We start from the raw sequence: 19412 nt of genomic DNA on the forward strand, positions 1-19412 counted from the left end.
TATTTTTGGCAATGTATAAAATGCTTATAGAAAGGGTTCAATTTGTGGTTGGGTGCAGTGGCTCATGCCTGTAATCCCAGCACTTTGGGAGGCCGAGGTGGGCGGATCACCTGAGGTCAGGAGTTCAAGACCAGCCTGGCCAACATGGCAAAACCCTGTCTCTACTAAAAAAAAATACAAAATTAGCCGAGCATCATGGCAGGTGCCTGTAATCCCAGCTACTCGGGAGGCTGAGGCAGGAGAATTGCTTGAACCTGGGAGGTGGAGGCTGCAGTGAGCCGAGATCGCGATATTGCACTCCAGCCTGGGTTATAAGAGTGAAACTGTCTCAAAAAAAAAAAAAAAAAAAAAGGGTTCAATTTGCTTCCCGTAGCATGTTCGTCTAGCTCCTACACCTCCACACTCTTACAGGCAGATACTGATCTATGGTTATTTAGATGCAGGGAAATGCCACTAGAGTCCATTGTTGAGGCAAGGGACTGGGACCTGAACTCAGTATTATAAGGCTTAAAAATGGTAGTCTTTTCTGAGATTCAAAATAGGTTATTCCTCATGAATTGGATGAGGGTAGTGGAGGAAGGGCATTTGGAAATAACACGTACATTATTGACCAAAAAGAAACATAGATAGCAATACACAAAACTATTGGACGATTTCTTTCTCTCCAGTTCAAAAGTCCAAATGAATTGTCATCAGGCATTAGTGGAGATATTCTGAATATCTTTTAAATCTTCCTTTTCATGAAGAATTTCCAGAGTGATTGTACTTTACTTTTACCCACTGTTCTTCACAAATCATAGAAAAGCCTGGGAAGTGTCCCAGAATGGTTAAATAAGCGATAAAGCAGAATGTTTCTTACTTAAAAAAAAATTAAAGCAGCAGCAACATAGAAGTTGGGCGATGCTGTGAAAATAAAGACTTGAAGAACAAAACCAACTCTAATTGGAGAACAGAGTATTTAGGGTAAAGGAACCAGGACATATTAGATTATAGTCGAATTCCAAGACCAACGTGCTGCTCAGAATCCTAGATGTTCCATTTGAATTCCTCCTGTCTTTGCTTTGAAATACTAGTCTATAAATCTAATTGATTATAAGTGTGATTTCCCTAGATGCTTGTTTACTCATTTAATGTGGTACTGTACTGCTTTTAATAAGGTATTCAGGCCCTATAAAGTATGCTTCCAAAAAAATCAAAAGCTACACTTAAGTGTTTCTCTAATAAAATCTACCTCCGCTTAAGTATAAGTAGGACCTCAACTATGCCAGCTTTTCTAATAGGGGACTGTCCCACTCCTGCAGGAGTCCTTCAGAAAACTGAGAATGCTGGTGGGGTGTGGGAGATATCCTTAATATCATTGCTATTAGAAAATTAGTACTGGGGAAAATAACTCAGCATTTCAAATACAATATCCCCCATTAAGCCTTCAAACAAACATTTCCTTATTTACCTCTTAAAGACTTTTCTGCTACCATTTAAGTCATTGGATCTTTAGATGCTTTCTTGCCTCTGATTTTAATGAGAAGCTGGCCCCTGTTTCTCTTTCAATACCCCCTGGCTTGTGGTGCTAGATCTTTCTACTCTTGACACCATTCTTGTCTCTTGACAATTTTCCCTCAATTGAAAGATATGAAACTGAGTATCACTGAAAATGTCAACACCCAAACCACACATCTGAAATCTGAGTATTTTTTTTATCTTAAAGCTGGTCCCAGTTGGAGGTAGCCTAGAAGACCGAAAACACATGTTATTTAATGAAGGAGAATATTTCAGTAAAGTTAAAGCTGGGCTTATTTTGGCTAGACACAGTGGGTTGTGGGTGCTGCTCATTTTCGTATATTCATTATACAATTGACTCTTGAACAATGCAGGAGTTAGGGGTACTGACCCCCTCCCACCTGGTACAGTAAAAAAAATCTACCTATAAAATTTTACTCCCCCAAAACTTAACTACTGACAGCTTACTGTGGACCAGAAGGCTTACTGAAAACATAGTCAATTTCACACACACACACACACACACACACACAATTTTGAGACAGAATTTCACTGTTTCCCAAGCTGGAGTGCAGTGATGTGATCGTGGCTCACTGCAGCCTCCGTCTCCTGGGTTCAAGTGATCTTCATGCCTCAGCCTCCCAAGTAGCTGGGATTACAGGAATACACCACCAGGCTTGGCTAACTTTTGTATTTTTAGTAGACCTGGGGTTTCACCATGTTGGCCAGGCTGGTCTCAACCTCCTGTCCTCAAGTGATCCATCCACCTCAGCCTCCCAAAGTGCTGGGATTACAGGCATGAACCACCTGGCCTTAACACATATTTTGTATGTTATATGTGTGATCTACTGTATTCTTACAATAAATTAGAGAAAAAGACATTATTAAGAAAATCGCAAGGAAGAGGAAATATATTTACTATTCATTTAGTGTAAGTGGATTATCATAAAGGTCTTCATCCTCGTCTTCATGTTGAGTAGGCTGAAGAGGAGGAGGAAAAGAGGTTGGTCTTATTGTCTTGGGAGTAGCAGAGGTGGAAGAGGCAGAGGAGGTGGAAAGAGAGGCAGGAGAAGCCAACACGGTGGTGTAACTTTATGGAAATACATTGTAATTTCTGATTTTTTTGCTTTTTCATTTCTCTAAAAATGTTTCTATATGGTACCAATTCTTCTTCCACTTTCTGCTTTAGTTTTAGTGTCCATATCATAGAAGGATTCATGTCATACAAGAAGTCAAAAACAGTCTTGAATAATTAGAACCCTTCTGCTAGCCTGTCTCATGTCAATTTGCTTTCTGGTCCTGCTTCTTCTACATCTTCTTCCTCATTGTTTAGCACTGATTCAGAAGCACTCATCTCTATCAAGTTGTCTTCTGTGAATTTCTCTGGTGTGGTGTCTATTAACTCTTGCAGTTCTTCAAGATCCATATTTTAAACCGTTAACCCTCTCCCCTCTCCCCGACTTTTCTGCCATTATCTACAATCTCTTTCATGATTTATTTGATTAGCTCTGTCATAAACCCTGTGAAGTCATGTACAACATCTGAATACAGTTTTCTCCAGCAGGAATTTATTATTTTGAGCTTGATGGCTTTCATGGCTTTTTCTATAACGATGGCGTCTCCAATGGTGTAATCCTTCTAGACTTTCATGATGTTCTCTCTATTGGGGTTCTCGTCCATAGGGTTGACATCCTTCCGTACAGTTCTGTGTGAAATGGGTCTTAAAGGTCCTTATGATTCCCTGACCTAGAGGCTGAAGCTGAATTAGAGATGTTGTGTTTCGGGGCAAGTAGACCACTTCGATGTCTTTGGTGTTGAACTCATGGGGTTCTGGGTGGCCAGGGGCATTGTTTGATATCAAAAGAACTTTAAAAGGCAGTCCTTTACTGGCAAGGTGCTTCTTGACATCAAGGACAAAACATCAATGGAATCAATCCAGTAAAAGGATTCTTGTTGTCCAGGTGTTCTTTTTGTACAACCCAAAGCCTAGCAGCTGGTGTTTATCTTTTCACTTTAACGCTTGAGGGTTAGCAGCTATACAGATAAAGGCAGTCCTGATTAGAAACTCAACTGCATTTGTACAAAACAGTAGAGTTAGCTTATCCCTTCCTGCCTTAAATCTTGGTGCTCACTTCCTTACTAATAAGTGTCCTTTGTGACATTTTTTCCCCCCAGAATAGGGCACTTTCATCTGCATTAAGAATTCAATTTTTATACTTCATTAGGGGAGAAATGGAACTTTAGCAATCCTACCAAGAAGTTTTTAAAGCACACACTGAGTCTTTATTAGTTGTATTTTTAGGCCGGATGCAGTGGCTCACATCTGTAATCCCAGCACTTTGGGAGGCCAAGGCGGGTGGATCATGAGGTCAGGAGATCGAAACCATCCTGGTTAACATGGTGAAATCCTGTCTTTACTAAAAATACAAAAAATTAGCCGGGCGTGGTGGTGGTCGCCTGTAGTCCCAGCTACTCGGGAGGCTGAGGCAGGAGAACGGTGTGAACCTGGGAGGCGGAGCTTGCAGCGAGCCAAGATCGCGCCACTGCATTCCAGCACTCCAGCCTGGGTGACAGAGCGAGACTCCATCTAAAAAAAAAAAAAAGCTGTATTTTAAAGTATTTTTTTTGGAAAGGAAAGACAGAAAATGAAAATAATTACCTAAAAACAGACCTCTGATATGGTTTCCAAAAAACATAAGGTTTTATTTTTAAAATCAGGGTATGAGATTTACTGTAAAATATTTATTGAGGCTAATGTGAGCCTTCAGTTGGAAAGAAAAAACTAGATAGTCACTTGCAAACTAAATTTCCCCAGGTGTCTTTTTTCGATTTTTTTTTTTTTTTGGCGATGGAGTTTTACTCTGTCACCCAGACTGGAGTGCAGTGGTGTGATCTCAGCTCACTGCAATCTCCACTTCCCAGGGTCAAGTGATTCTCCTGCCTCAGTCTCCTAAGAAGTAGCTGGGATTACAGGCATGCACCACCACACCTGGCTAATTTTTGTATTTTTAGTAGAGACAGGGTTTCACCGTGTTGGTCAGGCTGGTCTCAAACTCCTGACCTCAAGTGATCCACCTGCCTCAGCCTCCCAAAGTTTGGGGATTACAGGTTTGAGCCACCGTGCCTGGCCCCAATCTTCTAATTTTTAAAGATACTCTTTCCCTTCTTTTTATTCTGAGATCTAATGTATCTATACATAAGCAAACTAGGTACTTTACATTTTTGTACCAGCCTTCAATGTAAACCTTAACGTAAATCATTAATGGAGCCTTTTCTGGCACCCCAAGTTGAAAAGTTATAATAGGGAGGCTGTGAGGATTTTTTTTTTTTTAGCCTATGGACCAGTATTTACACTAGTTTCCTTGATCTGGTTTCCTCAGCTATAAAAATACAGTCCTAGCTCCTCCAAAAGTCTGTTACAGCCAGCAAGATTCACAACTGCCAAATCACCCAGGATTTTGTATTTCATTTAAGAAGTCTGACAATGTTTTTACACACAATGATACAGCCAAAACCACATTTGCCTGGGAATCAGAAAACCTGAGTTCTAGTCTAAATCTAGCCCTAAACAAACTGTGCAACATAGCTAAGTTTGTTGACCATTTGGGGTCTCAGCAGAGAAAACAAAAATTTTGGAATCAGAATTGAAGCAGAAGAGTACTAAGGTACCCCCCCGCCCCCACCACCGTCTCCACCTCCGGCTCTAAAATGTCATGTTGTTGTGAAATGCTATCTTTCATCTTCTGGGGCCTAGTGAGAGGCCAGGGTCCCAGGCAGCAAGTGCTAGAGAAAAGGTAAGGATAATTTATAATGAAGTCCCTTGATCTCAGTTTCCCTGAACTATGCACCTCTTCAGTCTTTAAAATGGCTACAAGACACACTAGCATTTCAAACACTGCTGTTGCCTATGACAGGTGAACTCAGGGAGATTAGGAAGTAGCAAAATTCTGTTTTTGTTTTTCTTCAAGACAGAATAGGTATGTAAGCATTAACTGTTGCTATTATACATACTATTCAACATTCCCCATTCATTTTTCATGAACTCACACAACATATCAAAGGGATGATGCTCTACTCCTTAGTGCGTCTCTCAGAACTACAGACAGACTCATTTCTCTCTGTCAGCAAACGTGAAGGCCAGAGTCTTCAGTTGTGAAAATATCTTACGGAAATAGAAAAAGCTTTACAGAATAGTATATTCAACCCCCACACAACCCCACATTCCCATCTTCTCTATACACTGCCTCCAGAAACAAGCACTGTGTGCACAAGTCAAACAGATACCTAAGCCCCCAGTGGACAGCAGCTTAGGCACCAGTGGGCAGGCACAGAGCAGGCAGAGGGTAAGCACTGGAGCAGGACTGGATTAAGGCCTCCAGAGCTGCTCCAGGCCTCCATAGCTCCTACTACCTCAACAATCCTTGCCACAACTGCTTTCCCATTCACTACAGAGAAACCCACTTGAGCATCTCTCTTCAGATATTATTCCACAGATACACATAGAAAAAAATCACCACAGGAGAGTTTGAAAAAGATGATGATCAATGACTTTGATTGTGTCCCACAGGATGGAAATTAGGGTGAAAGACTGGGAGTTTGGGGTGGGCGCAGTGGCTCACGCCTGTAATCCCAACACCTTGGGAGGCTGAGGTGGGCAGATCACTTGAGGTCAGGAGTTCAAGACTAGCCTGGCCAATACGCTGAAATCCTGTCTCCACCAAAAATACACAAATTAGCTGGGCATGGTGGCATACACCTGTAATCCCAGCTACTTGGGAGGCTGAGGTGGGAGAATCGCTTGAACCTGGGAGGCGAAGGCTGCAGTGAGCCGAGATCGCGCCATTGCACCCCAACCTGGGTGACAGAACAACTCTGTCTAGAAAAAAAAAAAAAAAAAAAGGTCAGTCGCAGTGGCTCACACCTGTAATCCCAGCACTTTGGGAGGCCGAGGCGGGCAGATCATGAGGTCAGGAGATTTCATCCTGGCTAACACGGTGAAACCCTGTCTCTACTAAAAATACAAAAAATTGGCCGGGCGTGGTGGCGGCTGCCTATAGTCCCAGCTACTCGGGAGGCTGAGGCAGGAGAATGGCGTGAACCCAGGAGGTGGAGCTTGCAGTGAGCCAAGATCGTGCCACTGCACTCCAGCCTGGGTGACAGAGTGAGACTCCGTCTCAAAAAAAAAAAAAAAAAAAAAAAAAGAAAAGAAAAAGATTTGGCATTTGGAACCATCAGTTCTAGTTCCTACTCTGCCTGTAACCCCAGTTACTTGCCATGGGCAAGTCATCTGGCAACTCTGGCCTTAGTTCTCTCACTTATAAAATGAGTAGATTTGACAAAACAATCTCTAGTATATTTGTCAGATCTAAACTTCTATCAGTCTATAGTAAAATTACTAAGAACTAGGAAAGCATAGTTTATATTATAAATCAAACTTAGCTATAATATGGAAAGCATTTAAATATATAGATTCTGAGGCCCCACCCAGGACCTTTACAGAGTTCCTTACACAACTGACTGGGCAGTATGACCAAAGGATAAGGATGAGCTGGCTGGCTGAACCTGTGCTAGTATTCAGGAACTGACATTCTGTGGGGTAATCAGTATTCACATTAATGAATGGAAAAATGTCTATTTAATTTGCCAATGATCACAAGCTAGCAGGGCAAATCAGTATTTCAAACAAATTTAGAGATTGAAGGAGAGTGGTCAGAAGCCAAGAGCATAAATGTCAGAGAGGAAAGATCAAATGTACTGCCCTGGAGAAGAAAGAAAAAGTTCACTAAGATGAAGTTAGTAAGGCTATATATATCAGCAAAAGATCTGAATGTCAGAGTAGATAACTGACCAGGAATCAGAACATTAGCAGTGGGCCTGAAGGAATGTAGGAATTGACTGAGGTTGTCCTTGCTTTGCATGGTTCTAAAATGAAAGAATGTCAGTCCCCAAACCATAGGGTTGAAATTTCAGTTGCCATGGTTTATTAACTGTGAGTAATTAAATGAAGTACAAACTTGATTGCTAGCTCTTCAGTTCACAACATAAATAACAGATGTGTATCATGATCAGTGACAAATCACGTCACTTCTTTCACAGTCTGTCAGTGACTAGTAACTGTGCATCTGTTATTCAGTTAATGCACAAACAACAAAGTGTGCAGTGGGGTTGCCTCCTTGTCTTCCAATGATGAAACCCAAAAACAGATAACTGAAAGAGGGAACTGGCTAACAAAGATGAAAATGCAGCAAAGTAACAAAAAGTGGTAACGGTAATGTACATAGGGTTATAGAAGAAATAGCTAACTGTGAGATTATTGACATTGCTGCTATATAAGGGACTCTAGATATGCACCAGAGGAACTTAGTGAAGGAAAACTGATCTATGTAAATGAGGAAAGTGGTTGGGACAAAAGGTATGAAGATGTCCCAGAGGAAGTGATGCTGGCAAAAACTTCACATTAAAGAAACTCTTGCAGATATTTCATGACACTGAAAGCACAAAGTGTAAAATATTGGAAGCTCATTCAAACTTAGAAGGGAGTATGATGACAACTCACCAAGGCACAGAAAAGGTGTTTTCTCAGTATCATAAACCATATGACAAAAAGGAGGCAAGTACGATTCAAATTACTTGGGATTTTTTTTTTTTTTTAATAAATACGGACACACCTGGTTTTACTGTGCTTCGCTTTATTGTGCTTTGTAGATATTGTGGGGTTTTTTAAAAAAATAAATCGAAGGTTTGTGGCAACCCTGCACTGAGTCTTTCAGCACCATTTTTCCAACAGCACGTGCTCATTTTGTGTGTCTGCCACATTTTGTTAATTCTCACAATATTTCCAACTTTTTCATGATATCTGTTATGTTAATCTGTGATCAGTGATCTTTGATGTTACTATTCCAATTGTTTTGGGGTGCCATGAACCACACGCATAGAAGACAGTGAACATAACCCATAAATGTGTGTGTCCTAACAGCTCCACTGACAGGGTATTCCTCCATTTTCCTCCCTCTCTTCAGGTTTTCCTATTCCTCCAGATACCACAATATGGAAATTAGGCCAATTAATAACCCTAAAATGGCCTCTTTAAGTGTTTAAGTGAAAGGAAGAGTCACATGTCTCTTAACTTTAAAGCAAAACCTAGAAATGATTAAGCTTAATGAGAAAAACACATTGAAAGGCCAAAAGCTAGGCATCTTGTGCCAGTTAGCCAAGTTGTGAATGCAGAGAAAAAATTCTTGATGGATATTCAAAGTGCTACTCCACTGAACACATGAATGGAAAAGTGAGAGAGCCTTCTTGCCAATATGGAGAAAGTTTTAATGGTCCAGATAGAACAGCGGTCCTCAACCTTTTTGGCACCAGGGACCAGTTTTGTGGAAGACAATTTTTCCACGGACCAGGTTGCAGGGGAGTTCGGGATGATTCCAGCACATTACAGTTATTGGGCACTTTATTTCTATTATTACATTTTTTTCTTTTTTTGAGACGGAGTCTTGCTCTGTTGCCCAAGCTAGAGTGCAGTGGTGTGATCTTGGCTCACTGTAACCTCAGCCTCCCGGGTTCAAGCAATTCTCCTGCCTCAGCCTCCCAAATAGCTGGGACTATAGGCATACACCACCATGCCTGGCTAATCTTTGTATTTTTAGTAGCCATGGGGTTTCACTGTGTTGGCAAGGCTAGTCTCAAACTCCTGACCTCAAGCGATCCCACCTGCCTCGGCCTCCCAACATGCTGGGATTACAGGTGTGAACCACCATGCCCAGCCTATTATTACATTGTAATATATAATGAAATAATTATAAATTCACCATAATGTAGAATCAGTGGGAGCCCTGAGCTTGTTTTCCTGCAATTACACAGTCCCATTTGGGGGTGATGGGAGACAGTGACAGATCATCAAGCATTATTCTCATAAGGAGCATGCAATCCAGATCCCTCATGTGCACAGTTCACAGTGGGGTTCGTGCTCCTATGAGAATCTAATGCTGCCAGTGATCTGACAGGAGGCGTAGCTCAGATGGCAATACAAGTGATGGGGAGCAGTTGTAAATACAGATGAAGCTTGTCTTGCTCACCCATCACTCACCTCCTGCTGTGTGGCTTGGTCTGTGGCCTGGGGGTTGAGGATCCCTGAGACAGAAGATCAAACTAGCCACAACATTCCCTTAAGCCAAAACCTAATGCAGAGCAAGGTCCCCAGCATTGAGGCAAGACCCTTTTACAGCAAAAAGATTACTACTCACTGAAAGCTCAGATGGTCATTAGCATTTTTTTTTAAGCAACAAAGCATTTTTTAAGGAAGGTATGTGTGTTGTTTTTTAAGACATATGCTACTGCACACTGAACAGACTACAATATAGTGGAAACATAAGTGTTTTTTTTTAAGGCATGCACTTTTATTCAACTGGTCTCAAGTCAGTGTATGGGTATGCCCTGGCTACCTCCACCCACTCCCAGGGAGACCAAAAGCCTTCATACATCTCAAGCTGGGGGACAAAAAAGGAGGGCCACGAAGGCCGAGCATTCAAAATAAAACAAAATAATGAAGTATTAAGGCGAAGATTTAAAAAATGTTGCATTACATAATTTACACGAAAGCAGTGCTATCACCTCCCCTGTGTGGACATGGGAGAGGATTGGGCCATTCTCCTTAGAGAGAAGTGGGGTGGCTTTTAGGAGGGCAAGGGACTTCCTGTAACAATGCATCTCACCATATTTGGAATGACTATTAAAAAAAATGTACAATCAAAGTCTCTCGCCACATTGTAGAACTTTGGGGGATGCTTGCTCCAACCAACTGCTGTCACCTTCACCATTCCAGTTTTTTTTTTTTTTTTTTTTGAGACGGAGTCTCGCTCTGTCGCCCGGGCTGGAGTGCAGTGGCCGGATCTCAGCTCACTGCAAGCTCCGCCTCCCGGGTTTACCACCATTCCAGTTTTTAAATCCTGAGTCAAGCCAAACAAAACAAAACAAAATAAAAAAAGTCATGCCAATCTCATCTTGTTTTCTGCACATCTTGTTTTCTGCGCAAGTTAGGTTTTGTCAAGAAAGGGTGTAACGCAACTACATCACAGTCTACCTAGAAGCATTTGCGGTGGACGATGGAGGTGCCTGACTTGTTGTATTCCTGCTTCCTGAGCCACATCTGCCGGATGGTGGACAGCTGGGCCAGGACGGAGCTGCCGATTCACATGGAGTACCTGCGCTTGGCAGGAGCAATACTCTTGATCTACATCATGCTGGGCGCCAGGGCGGTGATCTTCTGCATCCTATCAGTGATGCCAGGGTACATGGTGGTGCCGCCAGACAGCACTGTGTTGGCATACAGGTCCTTGAGAATGTCCACATCACACTTCATGATGGAGTTGAAGGTAGTTTCATGGATGCCACAGGATTCCATGCTCAGGAAGGAAGGCTGGAAGAGCACCTCGGGGCAGCGGAACTGCTTGTTGCCGATGGTGATGACCTGGCCATCGGGCAGCTTGTAGCTATCTCCAGGGAGGAGCTGGAGGCCACCATGGCCCTCTCCTGCTCGAAGTCCAGGGTGACATAGCACAGCCTCTCCTTGATGTCATGCACCATTTCTCACTTGGCTGTGGCGGTGAAGATGTAGCTGTGCTAGGTGAGGATAGTCATAAGGTAGTCAATCAGGTCCGGGCCAGCCAGGTCCACATGCAGGATGGCATAGGGGAGGGCATACTCCTTGTAGATGGGCACAGTGTGGGTGACCCCGTCACTGGAGTCCATCACGATGTCAATGGTATGGCCAGAGGTGTACAGGGGCAGCATGGCCTGGATGGCTACGTACATGACTAGTGTGTTGAAGATCTCAAACATGATCTGGGTCATCTTCTTGCGGTTGGCCTTAGGGTTCAGGGGGCCTTGGTCAGCAGCATGGGGTGCTCCTTGGCAGCCACACACAGCTCGTTGTAGAAGGTGTGGTGCCAGATGTTCTCCATGTCATCCCAGGTGGTGACGATGTCCTGCTCGAATGGGGTACTTCAGGGTCAGGATGCCTCTCTTGCTCTGGGCCTCATCGCCCACGTGAGTCCTTCTGACCCATGCCCACAATCACACCCTGGTGCCTGGGGTGCCCCACGATGGAGGGGAAGGTGGCCCAGGATGGGCATCGTCACTTGCAAAGCCGGCCTTGCACATGCTGGAGCCGTTGTCAACAAGCACGGTGATATCATCATCAGTGGTGAGCTGGCGGCAGGTGTGGATGGGAGGCGGAGCGGCGAGGGCGAGGCTCTGTGCTCGCAGGGTGGACACGGTCTCAGCAGAAACATAAGTTTGATATGCACCGGGAAACCAAAATATTTGTCTGACTTTGCTTTTTTGTGATACTTGCTTTATTGCAATGGTCTGGAATCAAACCTGCAATGTCTCTGAGGTATGCCTATAAATAAAACTTCATTCCTCATTATTTATAATGTTTTAAATTACAGCTTACTAACATTAGTTTTACTGTTTTTTTCATTTCTCTATACATATATAACCAATAGTAATAGAGTTTCAAATGTTTTGACACACATTTATGTATCATAAATTTTCTCATTGATTATTAAGATCATATAGAGTCAGTTAGCATGGTAATTTTTGGTCTCACACTAGTGTGCAAAGCAAAAACTACAAGTATTTAGGAAACACGAGGTGAGTTTTTCACTCTACTAAGTACTCATCAGATATTTCCACAGCACTGGGTCCAGTTTAAGCTTTACAACCAAAGATGGGCATGGAAAATGAAGGAGAAGGTAATAATAACAGGTAAGATACTAAAAAAAACTGGCCATAGAAAAACTGTTTAAGGAATTTGATAGATTTTAGCCACTGAAAAGACAGTTGAAGTGGTAATTTAACTATGGCTGATCTTCAATGACTTTTCCATAAAGGACACTGACTAGTCATTATACATCTCTATAGATGACTGAACAAACAAAAACCAGTTTTAAGTGGAACATGATGGATTTGGGTTAACTTAAAAATGAACTTACAGTGAAAGAGGTACTATATATCTGGAACAGATTTCAAAGACAGCTCTGCAATTTTATTTCTGGAAGTCCTAAAATGAACAATTAGTTCTTATCCAATTGGAATGGTTTAAGTTTTGAAAACAGGCAAGGGAAGATGGACTGTATGACCTGTAAAGGTCTCTGCCAGAGTTAAGATGCTGTGATTTTTACCATTGTAGAACTTTATTTTACCCGAAGCTGCCAATTATTTTTGAGCACTGTACTCAAATTGTTCTTTGCTTTGCACATTCAGCTCCCTTTCTCCCAGACCCTCTCCAGCTAAAGGGCATTAGATTATGGAGTGGAACTCCGATGGGAAAGAAAAGCTGCAGAACAATCCTTTTCTCAGTGAGGCTCTGTGATGGGGACTGCAGTGGTTTTGATGTACACAGCTCCCACAGCATCGGTGTATCCATACAAATGAGCCCTGAGTGACTGGGACAGGTCTTTGCTGCTGCTACTGCTGCTGCTGCTGCTGCTGCATTCTGTCCACTCAGACAGTACTGCTCCAGAGCACCTGCTTGGGTTGGAAATATGGATATTCATCATAAAAATCCATAAATTCATTGCCAAATTGGGCATATTAACACCCTCCCAGGACAAGGCATTTACAGGGAGGACAAATACGGACCTTTTGATCTGTCTTCGGTGCTGATAATTCTTGAACATTAAACTAGACAATTCTTGCCACAAAAAATCCACAATCTCGTCTCCATTAAAAATCATCAGGCCTACCAGGTAAGGGATTGATATTTTCAAACAGGGCACTGATGTGTTCTCCATTCTCCTGTTTGCTCAACTCCATTTATGTATTAGCTCTGCTAAACTTGAATCTTGGTCCAACATTCTTTGGAGATGGCTCAATAATAAAATCTCTAACACAGTGCAGTGTCCTAGCCCTGCATCCTTTTTTTAATTAGTAGGTTTCCAGAAGAAAATCGTGTCAGAAAAAATCCAAACCCTGAACGCTGATAGCTCCCAACAAGATGAAGTATGAGAGAAACAGAAACTCTTTAAACTATAAGTTATTTGAGGATAAGGTATCTTCTACTAAAAAACTACTACTAGGAATATTTGTTTTCTACTATAATTCTGGCTTTGAAAATAATAAAGTTGGCTTCAGAAATAGAGACTACAAATATTCTCCAATAATGAGTCTCACAGTATAAATGAAATTTGTTCTTAAATCAAATTTCCAGTTGGAGATTGTTCTGAGTTTGTTTTTGTTTTGTTTTAATCTGACATAGAGTTTTAGACTTGAGAATTGTCTCTACAGCAAAAATATCCAGTATTGGTTGGACATCCCTGAATATGTCCCAATATTTACTTGATGAGAAGGTTGTAAATTCTTTTTTTTTTTTTTTTGCAAGGGACTGGAGTTTTATTGTTTGTTTATTTTTATTTTTTTGAGATGGACTCTTACTCTGTTGCACAGGCTGGAGAGCAGTGGTGCGATATCATCTCACTGCAACCTCTGCCTCCGGGTTAAAGTAATTCTCCTGCCTCAGCCTCCTGAGTAGCTGGGATTACAGGTGCATGCTACCATGCCCAGCTAATTTTTGTATTTTTAGTAGAGACAGGGTTTCACCACATTGGCCAGGCTGGTCTCGAACTCCTGATCTCAGGTGATCCACCTGCCTTGGCCGCCCAAAATTCTGGGATTACAGGTGTGAGCTGCTGCACCCGGCTGGACTGGAGTTTTATTATTACTCACATCAGTCTCCAATTCTTATTTTATTTTTAGAGATGGGGTATTTTTCTGCCCAGGCTGGAGCACAATGGCATGATGATAGCTCATTGTAACCTCAAACTCAGGCTCAAGTGGTCCTCCTGTCTAAGCCTACCAAAGCACTGGGATTACAGGCATGAGCCAATGGGCCTTTTTTCTTTTTTTGACATAGATGTTTATTGCTACAAACTCACCTCTTAGCACTGCTTTTGGTGCATTCCATAAGTTTTGGTATTTTGTATTCTATTTTTATCTCAAGATATTTTAAAAGTTCCCTTTTAACTTCTTGACCTATTGTTTAGAAGCACGTTGTTTAATTTCCATGTATTTGGAAATTTTCTAAAATTTCTTCAGTTCTTAACTTCTAGTTTCGTACTTTGGTGGGTAGAAAAGATATTTGATATGATTTCAATCTTCTTAAACTCATTTAAATTTATTTAGACTTGTTTTGTGCCTAAACACATATATATATTTTTTTGAGATGGAGTCTCATTCTGTTGCCAGGTTGGAGTGCAGTGGCACGATCTTGGCTCACGGCAACCTCCAACTCCCAGGCTCACTGCAACCTCCAACTCCCAGGTTCAAGCGAGTCTCCTCCCTCAGCCTCCCGAGTAACTTGGGACTACAGGTGGGTGCCACCACGCCTGGCTTATTTTTTTGTATTTTTAGTAGAGATGGGGTTTCACCTTGTTGGCCAGCTTGGTCTCGATCTTTTGACCTTGTGATCCACCTGCCTTGACCTCCCAAAGTGCTGGGATTACAGGCGTGAGCCACCGCACCTGGCCCTAACATGATTTATCCTGGAGAATGTTCCATGTGTGCTAGAGAAGAATGTATATGATGTTGTTGCTGGATGCAATGTTCTGTATATGTCTATTAGGTCCATTTGATGTAAAGTATAGTTTAAGTCCAATGCTTCCTTATTTTTTTTTTGTCTGGATGAAATGTCCATTGCTTAAAGTTGGGTATCAAAGTCCCCTACTATTATTGTGTTGCAATCTATCTCTCCCTTCAGGTCCTTTAATATTTGTTTAATATACTTAGGTGTTCTAGTGTTGGCGCATGTATATGTATAATTGCTATAGTCTCTTGATGAACTGACCTCTTTATCTTTATATAATGACCTTGTCTCATTTTACAGCTTTTGACTTAAAGTCTATTTTATCTGATATAAGAATAGTTACCCCTGCTTTCTTTTGATTTCTATTTGCATGGAATATGTTTTGCCATCCTTTTACTTTCAATCTATGTGTGTCCTTAATGGTGAAGTGAGTGTCTTGTAGGCAACATATAGTTGGGTCTTGTTTTTTAAATTCATTCAACCATTCTATGCCTTCTGATTAGAGAATTTAATCCATTTACATTCAAAGTAATTATTGATAGGTAATGACTTACTACTGCCATTTTGTTAGTTTTCTGATTGTTTTGTGGATCCTTTTTTCCTTCTTCTCTTGCTATCTTCCTTTGTGATTTATTTTCTCTAGTGTTAGGTTTTGATTCCTTACTTTTTGTTTTTTGTGAATCTACTATAGGCTTCTGTTTTGTGGTTACCATAAGGCTTACACAGAACATCTTATAGTTATAACAGGCCATTTTAAACTGATAACAACTTTGAGTGCATAAAAAATCTCAGTACTTTTACTCTACTCGCCCCTCACATTTTGTTTTTACTATCAACATTTACATCTTTTTATATTGTGTATCCTTAAGCAACTATTATAGCTATTATTATTATTATTATTTTATTTTTTTTCCAAGACAAGGTCTCATTCTGTTGCCCAGCCTGGAGTTCAGTGGCGCAATACTGGCTCACTGCAACCTCTGCCTCCCAGGTTCAAGTGATTCTCCTACCTCAGCCTTCTGAATAGCTGGGACTACAGGCATGTGCCACCACACCCAGCTAATTTTTGTACTTTTTGGTAGAAACGGGGTTTTACCATGTTGGCCAGGCTGGTCTCGAACTCCTGACCTCAAGTGATCCACCTGCCTCAGCCTTCCAAAGTGTTAGGATGACAGGCGTGAGCCACTGCACCCAGCACTATTAGTATTTTTAAATAGTTTTGCCTAACCTTCATGCTAAAGATATAAGTAACTTGTCACCATTACAATATTATTCTGAATTTGACTGTGTACACTTTTACCAGTGAGTTTTATACTTTTATATGTTTTAATGTTTACTAATTAGCATCCTCTTCTCTCAGCTTGAAGAACTCTGTTCAGCCTTTTTCATAAGACAAGTTTGGTGGTGATGAACTCCCTCAGCTTTTGCTTATCTGAGAAAGCCTTTATTGCTCCTTCATTTCTGAAGGACGGCTTCCAGGCATTCTTGTTTTCTCCTTCAGCACTTTGAATATAGTCACCCCTCAGCATCTGTGGGGAATTGGTTCCAGGACCCTTTGAAAATACCAAAATCCACAGATGCTCAAGTCCCTTATATAAAACAATATAGTATTTGCATATAACAACATATGCATATCCTCCCACACATTTTAAATAATATCCAGATTACTAGTAGTACCTAATACAAAGTAAATGCTATGTAAATAACAGTTATACTATACTGTTTAGGGAATAATGACAAGAAAAAAAAGTCTGTACATGTTTAGTACAGATGGAACCATTGTAGGCTTAACTACATATTTGATCCATGATTGGTTAAATCCATGGATGAAGACCCTGCAGCTACAAAGGGCTGAAGCTTGATTTCAAAGAGGCTGGTCTGGTGCTGGGGTGTGCCTGGAGCCTGAGTTTGTGGGGGCAGGCTGGGTCCTGGGTCCACAGGAGCTGGCCTGGATCATGGGTCTCCAGGGGTGGTCCTGGAGACATGGTTCATGGAGACTGTCCTGGCACTGGTGTCTACAGGAGTGGGTCTGGACCCTGGGTCTGTTGGAGCAGGTTTGGATTCTGAGTCCACTGGAGGTTGGGTCTATGGGGACTGGCCTGGAGCCTGGGGCCAGCCTGGTGTTAGGGCAGGAACGAAGCTTGGATCTGTAGGGGATAGTGTGGGGCCTGGGATCATGGGTACTGGCATGGTACCTGGAGTCCTGGGGGCTGGCCTGAAGACTGGGTCTATGGGGATGTGCGTGGAGGTGAGGTGTGCAGGTGCTGGTCTGGAAGCTAGGTTTTTGAGGGCTGACCTAGGTCCTGGAGCCATGAGAGCCAGCCTGGAACCTGGGTCCACAAGGATGTTCCTAGAGCCTGTGTCCATGGGTTCTAGCCCAGTGCTGGGTCTACTAGTATAAGCCTGGACCCTGGATCTGCTAGAAAAGCACTGAACCCTGGAGCTGCTGGAGTGTGGGGCTGCAGAGGCTCGCCTACAGGGTGGGGTCGCGAGGATCAGCCTGGCCTAGAGCCCATGTCTGAAGGTGATGGCTTGGTGCCTGAGGCCTAGGGTGCTGCCTTGGCACTGGGGCAGGCTTAAAGCCTGGGGTTATGTGGGCTGACCTGCCTCTGGGCTGTTCTGGAACCTGGGGTAGGCCTGGAGACTAGGTCTGCAGGGGCTGGCCTGGAGGCAGGGTCCACTGAGCAGGCCTGGAGCCTGGTGCTGCACGATCTAGCTTGGCACTGCGGTGGACTTGGAAGCCTAGTCTGTAGGTACACGCCTGGAGTCAGGGAACATGGGGGCCTACCTAGTGATGGGTTTTACTGGGACAGGACCAGTGTTGAGGAATGAGGCAATGTCCGGTACCCACTCCTCCTTCCCTCACACAGAGGGTATCTTTCTCCATGCTGTGCTGTCTGAGGTTTGGGGAAGTGTGACGAGGGTAACGTAAAACTGTCTCTCCTGCCCTCTTCAATGTATCTTTTCTTATTTCTACATGATACCTCATTGCTGCAATCTCTCATCTGATCTCCCTAGCTCTTGTGAAGGTATTTTCATGCATGGATAGTTGTTTACATTGATATTTCTGTGAGGTGATGAGTGCTATAAAGTTCAGTTTCACCGTCTAGCTGATGTTCAAACCCTCAGTTTCTCTCCTATAGATTCTTACTGTAGAGTAAAGAATGAGTAAAATGAGTAAAGAAATCATTTCCAGGGCACAGCGAAAGTTTTAAAGGACAGATTTGAGTAGGGATTGCCTTTTTTTTTAAGCTCCTCAGCTGATTTTTTTTTTTTTTAATTGTATACCAGTTTGAGAACCATTGCTCTGGAATTTGCTGCTCAAAGTGTTCTACATGTTGAAAATGCAGAATTTTAGGCTCTATCCTCTTTAACAAGATCCCCGGATGATTCATTTATACGTTAAAGTTTGATAAACGCTGGTCTTGAACAGGGTCAACCGTGGCTATACATTAGAATCATGTGGGGGGCTTTTAAAAAATGATACATGCATTGATATTTCTTTAAAGCTTTCCAATCATTAAAACATGAATACCACTGAACTACAATGTACAAACACAAATATCTGCTCAGGTATACGCTAGTCATGATGAGTAGAAGGAAAAAAGAGAAAGTTTGAACTCCCACTTTCAAGAAGAGACACCGGGGAACTACATCAACAGAAGAATGCTGCTAGCACCAGAAAGAAAATGACTCTTATGATGATAAAGGCCTGAAGGGTAACTCCCAAATTTCATTTCACAATACTCTAACTGCTATGCTTGTTTATGGCATCTTTGCTCTACCTCTCTAAAACCAGCCTTCGTTGTTGTCCTGTTCTCTGCCCACTCCTCTCCCCAATCCACACCCAAAGATTCTACTCTTGAGATTCCTCAAGAAAACATGTTTTTGACTCTAAGGAATAAAAACGGATCAAGCTCAAAAGAAATTCCCCATTCTGCACTAAGGTTGCAAAGGATATATTCTTACCAACACGTTGTCTTGTGGTTCATCTCATTGCCTTCAGAGTGCCTGCTGGCAATGACGCAGGATACCAGAATTGCTGATAGAACCTAGTCTGTCTCCATAGGAGAAACTGTCTCCTTGCCTGTTGTCTCCTTGCCCCTGAGCTTTCTTAATGTAGTTCTGCTGCCAAAGTGAGTGGAATTTTCCCCTGGGCCTGATTTCTATTGTTAAGTTTTTATATTATTGAAATCTAACAGTGACAGTTGCTGCCCTATAATCTAGACGATGCTTGCAAATGATGAAAAGGAAACATGTCTATCTCTCTCTACTCTTTACAGAAAAACCAGAATGATCATACACGCCGTAAGAAACAATAGTTTCAGTC

The 19412-nt window shown here is 42.2% G+C and overlaps 1 protein-coding gene and 1 pseudogene across 9 annotated transcripts in view; both read right to left on the reverse strand.

Annotated features, from left to right (window-relative positions):
- Window positions 1-19412, reverse strand: part of FRMD5 (FERM domain containing 5) — a 343392-nt gene that overhangs the window by 109566 nt on the left and 214414 nt on the right. The window lies entirely within an intron of this gene.
- LOC112627797 lies at window positions 10580-11703 on the reverse strand (annotated as a pseudogene).

Source organism: Theropithecus gelada, chromosome 7a, assembly GCF_003255815.1.
Source record: "Theropithecus gelada isolate Dixy chromosome 7a, Tgel_1.0, whole genome shotgun sequence".
NCBI classification, from domain to species: Eukaryota; Metazoa; Chordata; class Mammalia; order Primates; family Cercopithecidae; genus Theropithecus; species Theropithecus gelada.